Source organism: Bos grunniens, chromosome 7 (assembly GCF_055505025.1).
Source record: "Bos grunniens cultivar Pamir isolate PY7600 chromosome 7, Bosgru_T2T1.0, whole genome shotgun sequence".
Lineage (NCBI taxonomy): Eukaryota > Metazoa > Chordata > Mammalia > Artiodactyla > Bovidae > Bos > Bos grunniens.
Window position 1 is genome coordinate 55,834,712 of NC_141171.1, and position 17,998 is coordinate 55,852,709.

General features: G+C 37.1%; 1 long non-coding RNA gene across 19 annotated transcripts in view; it reads left to right on the forward strand.

The window, feature by feature from the left end:
• LOC147369591 (uncharacterized) overlaps nt 1–17,998 on the forward strand; it is a 676,540-nt gene that overhangs the window by 236,445 nt on the left and 422,097 nt on the right. Inside the window, exon 3 of one of the 19 annotated variants that reach the window (XR_015168545.1) lies at nt 10,605–10,711. The exons of the other annotated variants lie outside the window; for them this stretch is intronic. This is a non-coding gene — a long non-coding RNA (uncharacterized LOC147369591). The remainder of the gene's footprint in view (nt 1–10,604; nt 10,712–17,998) is intronic. 19 annotated transcript variants of the gene reach the window in all.

Genomic DNA, 17,998 nt, shown 5'->3' on the forward strand with positions numbered 1-17,998 from the left:
AGCATACCAGGAAGTGGGGCATCCCTGTCACTTTTTCCCTTTTCCCTATAATAGCAATATCTATCTGCTATATACCAGATAATATGAATGTCTCTTCACATTGTAGGGACAATGAGATGACTTTCATTTGACAGATCTTATTATGCTGGAAATCAACTGCTCTGAAATTAACATGGGCTCTTATTAAAGTGATTATGTGAAATGTCTCTGGTTCCTGGGATTTTCACCAGGCAAATCCCTTCCTCTTATCCTTCCTTGCTGATTTTTCTGTTTATGTATTTTTTAACTGGTAATAATGCAGTGATGTATTACAGACATAACTAATGCTAGGAAGACTAAAATCTTTATACACTACAGGTATTTACCATCATACATTGGGTGCCCATGATACTAGAGGAGTTAATATTGAAACTAAAGTTTGGAAGTCTGTGTTGCTTTATGAACAGAGCATTTTTCCTATTTTTGAGTCTATAAAGTCAGCACTATGAGAGTAGGGAAGGTTACATTATTCAGTGGTTCTTTTTTAGTCACTCAGAGTAATACCTAGTTTACAGTAAGTACTCCACAAATATCAGTTTGTTAAATTAGTATTAATAATTTTCTGATGAAATTAAGCCTGTCTTAAGAGTTGTTTATTAAGAATCATGGGAAAAATTGCAGCCCCTTAGGTTAGAATTTTTTCAGAACCTATCTCTAATAAGTGTCTGAAAGTTACAGTAAGAAGCCCAGACTATAAACAATAAATATTTTCTCTCTCTAAATCATAATTTAGGATTAACTTCCCTTATATTTGACTGATTAAATTCTGAAGAGGGTAGATATCAAAAATATAAAATGTGTCCAAGATCTACTTAAAATCATGGGTGTTTTTAAGGTGCTTTTCTCAGTTAAATTCTTATATATGAACCTAGATTTTTTTTTTCCAGTGAGAAAGATTAGGTTTGTCCTAATTTGGAATAGAGCACAAGTTTGAAATAACTAAAATGAAATAAGGAAACATAATACTATCTAGTGAATTCAATTTTGACATTTAAAATTGCCATTTCCTAACTTGAGTCAAGCAAGACTCTCAAGTGATTACCAGAAGGACAATGAGATGTATGATTTAAGCTAGAGATTATAAAATCAGATGCCTGCAGAGAGTAGACCAATGAATATGTGTGTGAGTCTGTGGGGGTAGGGAAATAGTTTGAGTTGAAAATGTGGTATACTGGCCCACAGCTTATTTAGAAGTATTCATATCAGTCTTTTTGTAAAAAATATTATACAGTGTGTCAGCAAAAAACTTAATAGTCAATCTTTAAAAAACCCTACAAAATTGTGTGTAAGCCAGTCTGAGTATTCCAACCCAGGAGATAGTCCACAGAGGCCATATGTGTACCAGAATCTGGTACATATATGATTTTTGTGAGATAGTATATACAATCAAGTACACATCTCAGTAGAAAGTCACTGCTAATCACAAGGAACTGACATCTTAGTTAATGGTTTTAGTGCTTTTCTAAGGATGGGAAATGGAAGAATCCAGGTTCATAAAGTTTCTCTAAAAATATCTTAACAATCTGAAGACAAGTTCTGCCAATTTTCTTAGAACACAAAGTACTTCATCTTAATCTTTGCCCTGATCTCGTTTCAGGGTCTACGGTGTGTCATTGGCTGCAGTGGCTCATGACTTGTTCTTGTAGAACTGGATGATGAGCAACATTCTTTATTTTACAGCTCCTTCCTTTTCGATCTTAAAGTCCACCTAGTTTTGAGAGGCATTTCATGACCAATTTGTCTGACAGTGCTGGGGATGCTCATTCCCAGGTCAGGTGGCAGTTTCATTGGAAGGCCTCTCACTGTACTAACAAGACTAGGCCCCGTTAACAGTAACCCTACGTCTCTGGACTGCCTATCTCACTAGTCTGTTATTGTCTAGGAAATGGTTCCGTCTTGCTGCTTGTTCTTATATCTAGAATTCCACTATTAGAATCATTGAGTATATATAACGATTAGTAAACATATGGGGCTTCCCAGGTGGCACTAGTGATAAAGAACCCACCTGTCAATGCAGAAGACATAAGAAATGTGGATTAGAGCTCAGGATTAGGAAGATCCCCTGGAGGAGGGCATGGCAACCCATCCGTCTTCTTGCCTGGATAGTATTTTATCCCATGGACAGAGGAGCCAGGCTACAATCCATAAGGTCACAGAGTCAGACATGAATGAAGCGACAGTGTGCGTGGACACACACACACATACATACACACACACACACACACGCCCCACAGTACATATTTGATCAATTGTTTCAAGTCATCTAATTATCATTAAGTTTTTCTGAGGCTAAGTACAACACTCAGTAATGCGATAAACAGTAATCTTGTAACACAGGCAGAATAAAAGTATTAGAAAGTATACAAGCTTAGAAAGTATTGTTGAGGGTGGAGGGTTCAGGATGGGGAATGCGGGTATACCTGTGGCGGATTCATTTCGATATTTGGCAAAACTAACACAGTATTGTAAAGTTTAAAAATAAAATAAAATTAAAAAAAAAAAAGAACGTTTTTCATAGCCATGAAAAAAAAAAAAGTATTGTTGAGTGAATGAATGAATAAATCTACTCTTATTTCAAAGGAGAGACCTCAAATCATTAAAAATAGCTTTTATGTCTCATCCTTGGATATTCTCTTATCTAAGTAAAAGCTTGTTTTTACCTGAAGCCTATCTTCAAAGACATTGAAGGATAAAACTTACCAGTATGAATTCGATGTCTTTATCTCAGCAAGTAATTATGCAGTTCCTAAATACTGCATCTACCTTAACACAGCACATACTATAGAATAGACACTGTGCCAGGTGCTGGGAATTGTGTTGAAAAGGTAACCAAAAGCCAATCTGTGGGGTAGGGCACAGACAATAGCAGAAGTCATTCTGTATCAGTTAAATTCAGTCATTCAATCCTGACCAACTCTTTGCGACACATGGACTGCAGCATGCTAGGCCTCCCTGTCCATCACCAGCTCCCAGAGCTTGCTCAAACTCATGTCCATTGAGTCGGTGATGCTATCCAACCATATTATCCTCTGTTGTCCCCTTCTCCTCCAGCCTTCAGTCTTTCCCAGCATCAGGGTCTTTTCCAATGAGTCAGCTCTTTGCATCAGGTGGCCAAAGTATTGGAACTTCAGCTTCAGCATCAGTCCTTCCAATGAATATTCAGGACTGATTTCCGTGGATTGACTGGTTTGATTTTCTTGCAGTCCAAGGGACTCTCAAAAATCTTTTCCAACAGCACAGTTCAAAAACGTCAATTATTTTGTGCTCAGTTTTCTTTATAGTCCAACTCTCACATCCATACATGACTGCTGGAAAAATCATAGCTTTGACTAGATGGTCCTTTGTCAGCAAAGTAATCTCTCTGCTTTTTAAGATGCTGTCTAGGTTGATCATAGCTTTTCTTTCAAGGAGTAAGCTTCTTTTAATTTCATGGCTGCAGTCACCATATGCAGTGCTTTTGGAGCCCAAGAAAATAAAGTCTCACCGTTTCCATTGTCCCCATCTATTTGCCATGAAGTGATGGGACCAGATGCCATGATCTTTGTTTATTTAATGTTGAGTTTTAAGCCAGCTTTTTCACTCTCCTCTTTCACTTTCATCAAGAGGCTCTTCAATTCTTCTTCTCTTTTTCTCATAAGGGTGATATTATCTGCATATGTGAGGTTATTGATATTTCTCCCTGCAGTCTTGATTTCAGCTTGTGCTTCATCCAGCCTGGCATTTTGCATGATGTATTCTGCATATAAGTTAAATAAACAAGTTGACAATATACAGCCTTGACGTACTCCTTTTCCTATTTGGAACCAGTCTGTTGTTCCATGTCCAGTTCTAACTGTTGCTTCTTGACCTGCATACAGATTTCTCAGGAGGCAGGTCAGGTGGTCTGGTATTTCCATCTCATTCAGAATTTCCCGCAGTTTGTTTTGATACACACAATCAAAGGCTTTGGTGTAGTCAATAAAGCACATATTTGTCTGGAACTCTCTTGCTTTTTCTATGATGCAACAGATATTGGCAATTTGATTTCTGGTTCCTCTGCCTTTTCTAAATCCAGCTTGAACATCTGGAAGTTCAGAGTTCATATACTGTTGAAGCCTGGCTTGGAGAATTTTGAGCATTACTTTACTAGTGTGTGAGATGAGAACAATTGTGCGGTAGTCTGAACAATATTCGGCATTGCCTTTCTTTGGGACTGGAATGAAAACTGACCTTTTCCAGTCCTGTGGCCACTGCTGAGTTTTCCAAATTTGTTGGCATATTGAGTGCAGCACTTTAGTAGTATCATCTTTTAGGACTTGAAATAGCTCATCTGGAATTCCATCACCTCCATTAGCTTTGTTCATAGTGATGCTTTCTAAGGCCCGCTTGACTTCACACTCCAGGATGTCTGGCTCTAGGTGAGTGATCACACTGTCGTGGTTATCTGGGTCATTAAGACCTTTTTTGTACAGTTCTTCTGTGTATTCTTGGCACCTCTTCTTAACATCTTCTGCTTCTGTTAGGTCCATACCATTTCTGTCCTTTATTGTGTCCATCTTTGCATGAAATGTTCCCTTGGCATCTCTAATTTTCTTGAAGAGATCTCTAGTCTTTCCCACTCTGTTGTTTTCCTTTATTTCTTTGCATTGATCACTGAGGAAGGCTTTCTTACCTCTCCTTGCTCTTCTTTGGAACTCTACATTCAGATGGGTATATCTTTCCTTTTCTCCTTTACCTTTAGTTTCTCTTCTTTTCTCAGCTGTTTGTAAGGCCTACTCAGAAAACCATTTTGCCCTTTTGCATTTCTTTTTTTGAGGATGGTCTGTATCACTACCTTTGTACAATGTCACAAACCTCCATCCATAGTTCTTCGGGCCCTCCATCCGATTTAAAGCCTTGACTCTATTTGTAACCTCCACTGTATAATCATACGGGATTTGATTTAGATCATACTGAATAAGCTTGCAGTTTTCCCTATGTTCTTCAATTTGAGCCTAAAGTTTCCAATAAGGGACTCATGATGATCTGAGCCACAGTAAGTTCCAGGTCTTGTTTTTGCTGACTGTATAGAACTTCTCCATTTTCTGCTGCAGAGAATATCATCAGTCTGAGAATATCATCAATCAGATTTGGTATTGACCATCTGGTGATATCCATGTGTATTCACATCTCTTGTGTTGTTGGAAGGAGGTATTTGATATGACCATTGTGTTCTTTTGACAAAACTCTGCTTGCCTTTGCCCTACTTCATTTTGTACTCCAAGGCCAAAGTTGCCTTCCAGGTATCTCTTGACTTCACACTTTTGCATTCTAATCCCCTATGATGAAAAGGATCTTTTTTTGATGTTAGTTCTAGAAGATCTTGTAGGTCTTCATAGAACTGGTCAGTTTCAGCTTTTTTGGCATCAGTGGTTGGGGCATTAAACTTGGTTTATTGTGATGTTGAATGGTTTGTCTTGAAAACGAGCTGAGATCATCCTGTCAGTTTTGAGATTGCACCCAAGTACTGCATTTTGGACTCTTTTGATGACTTTGAGACTATTACATTTCTTCTAAGGGATTCTTGCCCATAGCCATAGATGTAATGGTCTTCTGAATTAAATTCACCCATTCCCGTTCATTTTAGTTTACTGATTCCTAAGATTTCAATGTTCAATTTTGCCATCTCCTGCTTGACCAACCAATTTAATTTCATTCATAGACCTAAGATTCCAGGCTCCTATGCAATATTTTTCTTACAGCAGTGGACTTGGCTTTCACCACCAGACACTTCCACAACTTGGCATCATTTCCACTTTGATAGTCTCTTCATTCTCACTGGAGCTGTTAGTAATTACCCCCCAATAAAACATTTTGGACACCATCTGACCTGTGAGGATCTTTATCCAGTGTAATATAGGATCATTTTCCAGTGTAGTATCTTTTTGTCTTTTCATAATGTCCATGGGGTTCTTGTGGCAAGAATACTGAAGTGAGGTACCATTTCTTCCTCCTGTGGACCCTGTTTTGTCAGAACTGTTCACTGTGACCCACCTGTCTTGGGTGGCCCTGAGTGGCATGGCTCGTAGTTTCATTGAGTTATGCAAGTCTCTTCCCCAAAACAAGGCTATGATCCATGAAGAGGTCAAGTAATATAGTTTGTAACATTAATAGGTCATAAATAAATATTGAAGCTAAAAACTAACATTAGGTGTGGCCTAGTATCTGTCCAGGTCATCTGACCAGTCTGTTTTACAGCAGTCACTATCTTTAAGGGAAATGGTATATTGGCATTGAGCATAAGTTAACCAAAGATGTCTGCACATACAAGGTAAGGGGTCATCAGGACCCCTCATAGGATTGAGAAAAGAATGTCATCCTCTAGAGAGATACATAGCTGGTTGCCAGAAGGAAGAAAATTGCTCTTTATGGTTGAGCAGGTATTTCTGCCACCGGGGAGGTCTGGTTAATACACAATGAAGATGCATAGTGCACACTAGAGGGGAGGGAGGAGGCCCAAAGAGGCAGAAAACAATTATTTTTTGAATTTTTTTGTCTTGCATTCAAGTAGATATTTTTATTTCATCACATGCCCTAAATAGATGCACAGTTAAATTCAACTTATTACCAATATCATTGTATCCTGAATAATTGGTGAACCAGAAGTAATCCAAGTAATACTATGTAAGAGAGAGAGTTATTTGCTTAGAAGTAGGGAAAAAAGACCACATCCTTGTCCTCTTAATTGTTTCCTTTAAAAGGTGTCTCTACTTTTAATAATGGAAAGAATTTAAAGAAAAATCTCTTGAGTAGAGAGCTCTATTTATTTTCTCATGATAGCATGCCCTAAGAACTGAGTTATTATCCAGCAAAGAGCATGAGTTTGTAAAAGATAAGAAGTAAGGAGGAATAAAACTTGTTAGCAATTAAGGGACTATTCAGCATAGGTATGTTTGACAGTGAGCATGAAATTGAAGTTCAGAAATGGAAATAAACAAAGCAAAGGTTCATATTATAGTGATTTATTCTCTGCGTCTTTGCTCCCAGAGGGGAAATTGGGGAAAAAAGGAATGCTATGTTCAATGGCATAGAATGGGCAGTAGTGTACAAATCTCACTGTGTGTTTGAATTACATGGCATATATTAAAAACCACATTACAACTTACCTTCCTCCATGTACACACATATTTCAACAGCACTCCACCCTCCAATATTTTGTTCTGCTAGATCTGTCATGGGATTTCTGTTTTCAAAACACTGCCCTGTTTACAATAACTAAGACATGGAAGTAACCTAGATGTCCATTGGTAGACAAATGGATAAGAAAGCTGTGGAACATATACACAATGGCATATTACTCACCTACTAAAAAGAACACATTTGAATCAGTTCTAATGAGATGGACGAAACTGGAGTGTATTATACAGAGTGAAGTAAGTCATAAAGAAAAACACCAATACAGTATATTAACACATGCATATGGAATTTAGAAAGATGGTAACGATGACCCTATATGTGAGACAGCAAGAGACACAGATATAAAGAACAGAGTTTTGGACTCTGGGAGCAGGTGAGTGTGGGACGATTTGAGAGAATAGTGTTGAAACATGTATATTACCACATGTGAAATAGATCACCTGTCGAAATTCGATTCATGATTCAGGGCACTCAGAGCCGATGCACTGGGACAACCTGAGGGATGGGATGGGGAGGGAGCTGGGAAGGGGCTTCCGTATGGGGACACATGTACACCCATGGCTGATTCACATCAATATATGGCAAAAGCCACTAAAATATTGTAAAGAAATTAGCCTCCAATTAAAATACATAAATTAAATAAAAAAGAACACTGCCCAAGTAATTTAAATGCTAGCGACTTATGGATTATTATTTGTTTGAAGATGTATCATCCTTTCATATACTTAAAATTCATTTTTAACAAGAGAGTTTTGAGGTAAAAGTTAAGGAAACCCCCAATGCGGGGGGAAGGATGACTCCAATACAATAGTGGTATGTCAAATGAAGAAAGAGGTAAAAGAAGATTGAGAATTGTTCACTGAAATGTCAGTAAACAATGTTTACACTAATGTAAACATAGTGTGCAAATATTGGGAGGTGATAGAATGTTGAATTCATATGTTTATCAAACAAGCATATATTTAATGTTTAATCAGACTATTAAAGGATTTAGAATATTTGTACTACATGGGATTTGAAAAAAAAAATATAGTCTGAATCTTAGTATCAGAAGTAGGTTTTACTTCACACACTAACACTTTGATTGTTAGTAGTTGTCTAGAGCACTCTGTTGACAGAGTGACCTCAGTTCAGTCTAGGCTCAGAAGTGTGCAGTAATCAATTAGTGATGTCTGACCTGGAAATAGAGATGCATATGTTTATACCCATGGCATCTGTCCTGTTTCCCTAAGATAGTATTGTTTTTGTGTTTGTAAATCATATCAAGAAGTTTTTTTTTTAATGTTTCCCTTCTACTCTCAAGTGTACATATTGTAAATTGCCCTGACACCAGAGAAATTGTAAGCATTGATGCTGAATAATCTGTGTATACTTGAATTGATATTTTATGTTTAGTTCTTAATGGCAACACAGCAAGTTCTACAATTGTGTATCTCTTTGGAGAGAGCCACAGTTCTTTATTTCTCTTTGTATTATTGAATATACAGTGGGGAGAACTTGTTAAGCAGTAAGTATTTACAAGTTGGAGATTCTAGAATCTAGAATTGTTACATGGTTAGTTGAACATCATTGAACAGCACGGCATTTTGAGGAAGGATGGCTAAGGGAGATGTCCCTGTTAGAGACCTGTTTTTTAAAACAATCACAAAGTGATGGCAGAATTGCCAGCTGAATGCAGGGAGAAAGGAGAAGTAAATGTGCACTGCTGTAAGGCAGTTTCATCTGAAACTGAGAGATTCAAGTGAGACCCAAGATTAAGGATGAATTGGATCAGAGACCTCAAAAAGAGAAAATGGGTCTTGCTGGCTTGTAGTATAATTTATCTGCTCCCTTGCCTGACAACAAAGACTTCAGAGTCTAGAATACCTGAGGTTTTCTCAGACACTTTTGACCTCTTGTTATCTTTCTAACATATGTTTTAACACTTTGGGTAACTCACTGAGACTTGAGAGTGTGTTTGATTTTGAAACACCGATTTCGTTGCTTGGATAAAGCCAGAGAAATTGTATACCTATATAGTAGATGTTTCACCCTTGACTAGATTTTAACGTTGTATTTCTTCGCTCCAGAGAGGAGACTGTGCTTTTCATCCACATGTCTTGCATGCCCACTTGTAGTTAGCAATGTTGTGATAATTACATGCATATGGTTATGTAACTATTTAAATTGTGTCTTACTGAATAACATGCTAAATGGGATTTGATCATTGTCTCCAGGCTGTAGAAAATGGTTTAGCTGCTTAGAACTTGATTGCCTTCCCTCCAACCCCCTCTTCTCTTTCTCTCATGTTTACATTGTTGTTTCAGTTTAACAATAAAGTTGAAGTACTGAGGTATACCCTGATCACATTTTCCAAAGGACAGGAAAACAAACCATAATAAAGAAGGACGCATTTCAAGCAGGAAATGCTTAGTACAGCTCTGTTAAGAGCAGCCTCTGTGATGGATGGTCTCTGATAGTCTAGTCCAGAATTTGAGGCTTAGTTGAGCATAATGTGAAATCAGGCTACTTGGTATGGTTCTTCTAGCTAGAGAGATCTTCATTTATAGATGTAAAGATAGAAGACTGAGAAATAACCCAGGAGAACCAGGTCTCTGGAGGGGCACCCATTTATAGTAGGGTGGTTCCAGTCTGTTTCCACCAGATGGTGGCTGGCTCTGAAAACCCTTCTTGAACTAAGATCAGCAACTGAAGACTAGGTAGGCCACCTCATGTCCATTAGGAAACTGGTAGTTATCTCTTACTGAACAGAGGCATAAGACCCAAAGACAGAGTCTAGGGACTGTAGAAAATAGATAATTCATACAGGTATTTCACTGGAGGCAGATAAATTCAAAAGTTAAAGAATCAAGTAGCAATTCTGGATGGCCAAAAAGTTTGAAACTGTCAGTCAAAATATGAGTGGACCAAGGGCAAACTATAAAGATCTAAAGGCAAAGATTATACATAGTTCATTGATATGACATCTGGAAAATTTCCTCTGACCAGAAGCCACAAAATACAACAGGATTTGGCATTATTTTCAGGGTGGACCTGGGGTAACCCAGGGACCACCTGAAGTCAGAGTGATCTGATTTGGAGAGATCAAATCAAGCAAGCACCTTTCTGACTCTGAGAGCTCATAAGGTGAAGGTGAAGAGTGATTGGGAAACTTAGTAAATTTAGAGTTAGTATACTGTTAACTTCTGTGGATGCCATCTATTAATTAGACGTTTCAATGCTTATTCTGTACCCCTCTCAGGTGGTTTATGAGAATCAAATTAAAAAATCTGAATATATCCTAAAATGTTATTCAGGTCTCCAGTTTTATCTTTTGAAATATTATAATTAAATGCCAGTTGAAGTATAACTTATATGCAGCAAATTACCGCATCATTCATTTTGCTTCATCATCTCCTCAAAATACTTAGGAAATTCAACATGCTTTGGATTTCAAGGTCAACTTATGTCTTGCCTTCTTGACCACTTGACAGATGGCCTTTGCTCACCTCTTCCCATACAGATCCATGAAATGTTCGTAAGTACTAAGGTTGGAATAATCTGCCGGCAATTAGGTCTAATTAATGCACAAAGCTAGAATAAAAAAGTAATATATACTTGATATAGAAACGAGAGTAAGCCATTCTATTTGAGTTTCAGGCCTATCCTAGTCTAGCCCTGTTCTGTGAATGGTCTGAATCCCCACTGTTCCCAAATGTAACCTCACTGCCACTACTGACTGTGTCTACCCAAGAGGTCATTCCTCAAATTTAGCCATCTTTTCAGACTTAGACTATTATTTCTCATTTTTTTTTTTTTTAAATCTCACAGCACCGCCATGAATTTCAAGTGAGGCACTTAGGTGGGCATGTTTCATAAACTATAGAGTACTATACAGATATAGAGAGAAAGTTAAAAGTTAGAAGATACAGGTTTAAGATCCAGTCCTGGCTGTTAATTGTTTGATTTTAAGGAGCCCTCCTTATGTCTCTTGATCTAAATCTTTTGTAAGAAAGAGTGAGCTTAATATTTCTGCCCTGTCAATAACAAAATGTAAAAGGTGATTTTTGTTATTTATTGCATGAATCTTCCTGTCTGGAGATACCTATTTACCCTGTTATTCATGTACTTATTTCTCTGTTTGCATTCTTCTATTTATTTATTTACTTGAGAAGTATGTGTTATTTAAAAATACTTATGTAAGTTAATGAGATGAATTTATTCAAAATTACATACTAAAACAATCAACATTGTATCAAATGTAATTTTCAGTGAAATAAACTATATTATATTCTTCAAAACATATTTTAGTAGATAACGTAAGGAAACTTTCCCCATGTTTTAATCCTATCAGACAATTTTATGGAATTTGGCACCAGATGAGAGTTCTACAAATTTTAGCTTTTATTTTAAACAGAAATACTCGTATTCACTTTTCCCATTGAATATTTCATTAAGAACATTTATATAATTATTTCTGGCATTTTATATTTCACTATGATAGCTGGTTTGTATATTATTAGGTTTCTATTATTAAATTGCTATTCTTTTTTCAAAAGTATTTTAACTTTCTTTCATTTTCTTTAACATCTTCCAAATGTATTCTCCTCTTCCCTTTACCATGATTATCATGTCTAATCTTGACTATGATAGTCAGATTCAATATCTTATTAATTAATATTTGCTATATTATTTGTGTGAAGTTCATAGTATCCTCTCATAGAACTAGTTTATTATCTTTTCTACCTCCATAATCTATAGCCATTTATGCAAATTAGAAGAATAGTATGTTAGTTTTTCCAAAAAACCTTAATTCATTGTATAATCAGAATTAGTCTTTTGGTTCATAAAATCTTATTAGAAAAGGTAGATACACAAATCTTTTATTATTGAAAAATAATAAACACAAATGTTTTAGATTAGTTAACATTAATGAATGACCCAGAGGGATAGGATGGGGAGGGAGGTGGGAGGGGGATTGTATGTTTTAATAATAAAAAGAAAAAAAAATGTTTTTAACAAGTGATATTTCCTTTCCCTATTTGTGAATACAATATTATTTTATGTATTCATGATAGAATATCTCAAGCTGCCATAATCTACCTTAACTTTCTTACTTGATTCCTCATGATTCCTCATTTGAACTCTGAATATTCAGAAAAGCTGCAGCCACATCTGCTAAGATATTGTGTTTGTTATTGAAGGAAGGAATAAACATTATACATAGTAATAATAGACAGCATATCAATATTGTCTTCTATGTCTCTGGCCACTGACTGGTGAGTGAGTGAAATCATCCAAACCCAACTTTATCTGACATATACTGTATAACATAGCTACTTATTTGAGATAGCTTTGGTTTATTGAACATCATTCTTGTGTGCATGCAAACACACACACAAACATCAGTACAACTCATATTTCCCTTCCTTACTGCCATGCAACTCAATATTTGAATGCATCTAAGAAAGACTTCCCTTTACTGTCTCTTGGGTTTCTTTAGTTCAAAGTCATGTCTAATTAATAACTCAAAGACCCCCACTTGCCTTCCTCTTCTTTTTGGTAAAGTTTCAAGTGTTTCCTTATATATAGAAACCCGGACAAAGGAGCACTGTGAAAGCTCCAAGTGGTGTACAGAATTGCTAGATAACTTTAATACTAAAATCAATTAACCCAGAAGGCTTTATTGATTTCATTGGCTACTAAGTGCTCTGTGGGTCCCTCAGGAAGATGAGGCATCATCTCTGACACTCAGAAAGCCTAAGACCAGCACGTATGGAACAAATTGGGGTCCTAAGACCAGCATATATGGAACACATTAGGTATTTTTTTCCTTAACCATTTTCTGAGTCTGAAAAAAATGTTAACCTTAGTTTTTTTTGTCCATCTTGATCAGTTACAAATATACGTAAATATATAGATTTTATATTTTTATATCTTCTCTGATTTTCTTTCTATCAGTCTGTCATCTGTCTACCTATAATATTGGATGAGCAACCATGCAGATCATGGAAATGACCCTCCCATAATCTTACTCAATTATCTCTCTGATTTATATCCTCACTCCAGCCATATCAGAATTTTATTCATATTATAGCCATGCACTATGCTTGCTTAGACTTTTGAATGTTCACACAGTTTCCTTTCTAACTAAAATATACTGTTTTAATACTGTATGATGTCACTTAAGGGCTTTCCTGGGTGGCTCAGAGGTGGAACCTAAAAATACACCAAAGTAGCAAATATAACAAAAGAAACGAAGCAGACTCACAGATGCAAACTCGTGGTTACCAGCTGTGTGGAGTCACATGTGGGAGGTGCATACTACTGGCATAACGCTACGATTATGTATTGTACAACGTGGAAAATATAGCCAATATTTTGTAATAATTGTAAATGGAGTTTAACCTTTAAAAAGTGTATATGTATATATTTTTAAAATGTGAAACATAATGTCTTTTCCAAGTTTCCTGAAAAATTCCTAGTACTTATTCGTTAGGTCTGCAAATTTAAGCATCCCCTTTTCTGGGAAACATTTCCTGATATCACCTCCCCATACGTCTCAGGCTGGTGGACAAATAATGAATCTTAGTCCACAAATAAAGTATATAGTAATAGGCATTTCTTCAAATAACTCAGTTTATTTTATATTTGTAGTCCTCAGTATGAAGTGGAAGTAGAAAATTAGTTTTATAGAACAGTCTTTTGGACTCTGTGGGAGAGGGAGAGGGTGGGATGATTTGGGAAAATGGCATTGAAATACATATAATATCATATATGAAATGAGTCGCCAGTCCAGGTTCGATGCACAATACTGGATGCTTGGGGCTGGTGCACTGGGACGACCCAGAGGGATGGTATGGGAAGGGAGGAGGGAGGAGGGAGGAGGGTTCAGGATGGGGAACACATGTATACCTGTGGCAGATTCATTTCGATATTTGGCAAAACCAATACAATATTGTAAAGTTTAAAAATAAAATTAAAAAAAAGGAATAGTCAATATTTTATAATAACTATAAATGCAGTAAAACTTCTAAAAATTGTGAACCACTATATCGTATATCTGTAACACATATTGTACATCAACTATACTTCAATTAAAAAAAAAAATCCAGAAAAAAAAAGTTTTAGTCATTGTGGATCCTTCCCTTCTATTTGAAGGGGGCTTCTTTTTCTTTTTCTTCATCATCATCATCACGGAACTCATCTTTAGTCTTCATAACAGCCTTGGGGATAGATATTAGTACTGATGATAAATATAAATTACAGAGTTAAATAGTTTTCATTTGGTTCAGTTGCAGACACCAACACTCTGAATTTACAGCCTGTGCATTTAATCACTCTGTTACACTGTACATTGCTCAAGGCATCAGTGTGGCAGAGCCATGTTCAACTGATGCTTTAGTCTGTCTACACAGATGCCATCTGTCCCTGGACCCATCATCTTTACTGGTCACAAAGGAGATGTCTCTCATTATCATCTAAGTATTCCCCTTTGGTTCAACAATATTTTTCTCTGTTTCTATGCTATTCTCAAGCACAAGAATCTGATTCTTAGCATGGCAATAGAACAAGGGAACCACTGTGACTCTATCTAACATTATACCTGTCTATAACCACTGAAAATATGTGTTCTTGTGTCCTATCTCTTGGCTCTTGTTGGGCTCTTCTTAGGATGCAAGAAACTGTCCCCAGATCCAACATGTTCTCCAGGGATTTTGTCCTATGAACTAGTTTACAGAGTGTCTTTCTTTGGGATTCAAAAGTGCCTACCCATTTATGAGTTCCCTTGCACTCTTCTCTTTTCCTACATCTAAGGAATTATTTTCTCATCTGGTAGGAGAAGACCTTTGCTCTTTCTCATGAGGCTTCCTTTGAATCTTTTTTTCATATTCTTTTCCATTATGGTTTATCTCAGACTATCAGATATAGTTCCTTGTGCTATATAGTAGGATTTTGTTGTCTATCCATTCTATATAAAGCAGATTGCATCTGCTAATTCCAAACTCCAAATCCAAACCTCTCCCACCCTCCACCCACTTGGCAACCACTCGTTTATTCTCTATGTCCCTGTTTCTGTTTCATAGATAGGTTCATACTGAAAAGGGCTTATAATTGGGGGTCTTTTTTCTCCCTTTGAGGTATGTATCAGGATGAATCCCCCAGTACCTGGCAGTGTCTTTCTCGAAGACTTGAAAGTCATTGCTTTGAAATTAACCTTCAGGAAGGAGATGGCCTCTGTCTTCTAGTTCTGTGGGATGACAGCATCCCACCCTCCATAACTGCCAGCAAGCAGACCCACCGCCCTAATCACCTGTATTTTGATTAAGCCTTTGCAATTTTTCACTTGGATCCCCCTTCTCTCCCTCCCTACATCTTCATTCTCCCTTTAAAATGCCCAGTCACCTCAGTGTAAATTAAATCAAATGATGTTCAATTCTTTCTCCTACTGCCAGTGTGTGTGTGTGTGCTCAGATGCTCCATGTCTGACTCTTTGTGACCCCATGGATTGTAGCCCACCGGGCTCCTCTGTCCGTGGGATTTTCCTGGCAAGAATACTAGAGTGGATTGCCATTTCCTTCTCCAGAGGATCTTTCCAACCCAGGGATCAAACACACATCTTCTGCAGCTCCTGCATTGGCAGGTGAGTTCTTTACCACTGAGCCACCAGGAAGCCCTTCTACTGCCAGTAGTTATTGAATAAAATCTATTTCCAAAGCTTTAATTAACATCTGGCTTTGTTTATCTTTGGCAGTTGTCATGTGCATATCTATCTACTATGCAGATAAAATAGATGGTCTTGATTTTCAAAAGGACTACAAAGAAATTAGAAGAAAGGGCTCATACAGTATAGAAACAGAGTACCAGTTTTAAGTACCGCAGTGTTCATCGCAGCACTGTTTATAATAGCCAGGACATGGAAGCAACCTAGATGTCCATCAGCAGATGAATGGATAAGAAAGCTGTGATACATATACACAGTGGAGTATTACTCAGCCATTAAAAAAAATACCTTTGAATCAGTTCTAATGAGGTGGATGAAACTGGAGCCTATTATACAGAGTGAAGTAAGCCAGAAGGAAAAACACCAATACAGTATACTAACGCAAATATATGGAATTTAGAAAGATGGTAATGACAACCCTGTATACGAGACAGGAAAAGAGACACAGATGTATATAACAGTCTTTTGGACTCTGTTGGAGAGAGAGGGGGCAGATGATTTGGGAGAATGGCATTAAAATATGTATAATATCATATAAGAAATGAATCACCAGTCCAGGTTTGATGCAGGATACAGGAAGCTTGGGGCTGGTGCACTGGGATGACCCAGAGGGATGGTATGGGGAGGGAGGTGGGAGGGGGGTTCAGGATGGGGAACACGTGTACACCCGTGGCGGATACATGCTGATGTATGGCAAAACCAATACAATATTGTAAAGTAAAATAAATTAATTAATTAATTAAAAAAAATAAAGAAGAGGTGGGAAACCTACCATATCAAAAGTATTCCTATAGCTCCTGCCCTGTGTAGCTATGGGGTGTATGTGCCTGATGAAGCTCAGAATATACACAGGTAAATAATTTGCTGGTCACATGCTCGGATGATTATTTTTACATAAACTCGTAATTTCACAGTAATGCCAACATTAATATTTATTGATTGCTCACTCTATATATCCGTGGTACTGTGCTAAAACACTTGTCACGTATGAGCTCATTTAATCTCTCTAAATGTCCTACAGTATAGGCGCTATTGTCATCTGCATTCATAGAAAGGGTACTGGAAATCTGGGAATGCAAGTGATTTTCCCCAAATCATATAGTTAACTTAAGAGACTAAACTAGCACTAAACCAACTCTTTGACCTGAAAACCCATAGACTTCATCACCAAGCCTTGCTGGCTCACTTTAATATTGGGAAATGGACAAGTACACAAATAACTGTAATCCAAGGTAGAATATTGTACATATCAGAGATACAGGAGGGAAAGATAATGCTTGTTCAGGGAACTTTAAAAAATCATAATGAGATGAATGAAGAGGAACCAATTGACACTGTTTGTTTTTGCTATCCTTCTCATGAGTCTAGAAAACTTTACCATTTTTCTGGAGAATCTGAACTTTAAATTTAGGAATGCACTTAATTACACCTGTGCTCTATTGGTTACTGGGTAACATTCTATTTATGTAACTTCCTCTTTCTCTGTCCCTTCACTGTTGCTTCCTCTGAATCATTTTCATAGAGTTGAGTAAATTTGAAAGCTGATTTTTAGCAAGGCCCACCACTTCAGCAGAGAAATAGAGGTAGATAATAAAGTAGCTTTGAGTCAGGGTGTTACAGCAGTGCCGTCATCCTTAGATGTGGCTAGATTGGCTGGATTCATCACTCTAACTGAGCCCTGAGTACTAGAAATCATTATCTTTGCTCTCTTGACATTAACTGAAGAAAATCCAAGTCAGACATTGTCTCTTAATCAGTCAGTGTCAAAAAGTGTTACAATTACTCAATGATCTTTTTATTACTAGTCTTATTGAGGAAAAAAAGACAAACTCAGGGTGGCTTTATCTCTTACCCATAACTAGCATGTCTGAAAAGAATGATTTTCAAAAGCACTATTCAAGTCTCATGGCCTTCAGACCTGGACAAAGATGTGCCAGGCCCTATCTCCTTAAAGATTCATTGGCTTTTTCCATTTAACTAGGTCCATGAACTGAATCGTTCTGCTTCAGAAATCATAAAGTTTATTTTACCATTTACTAAAAGCAGAATCAGCAAACTGAAGGTTCTACAGTTTGAACTGTATTCCCCATGTGGGGCACC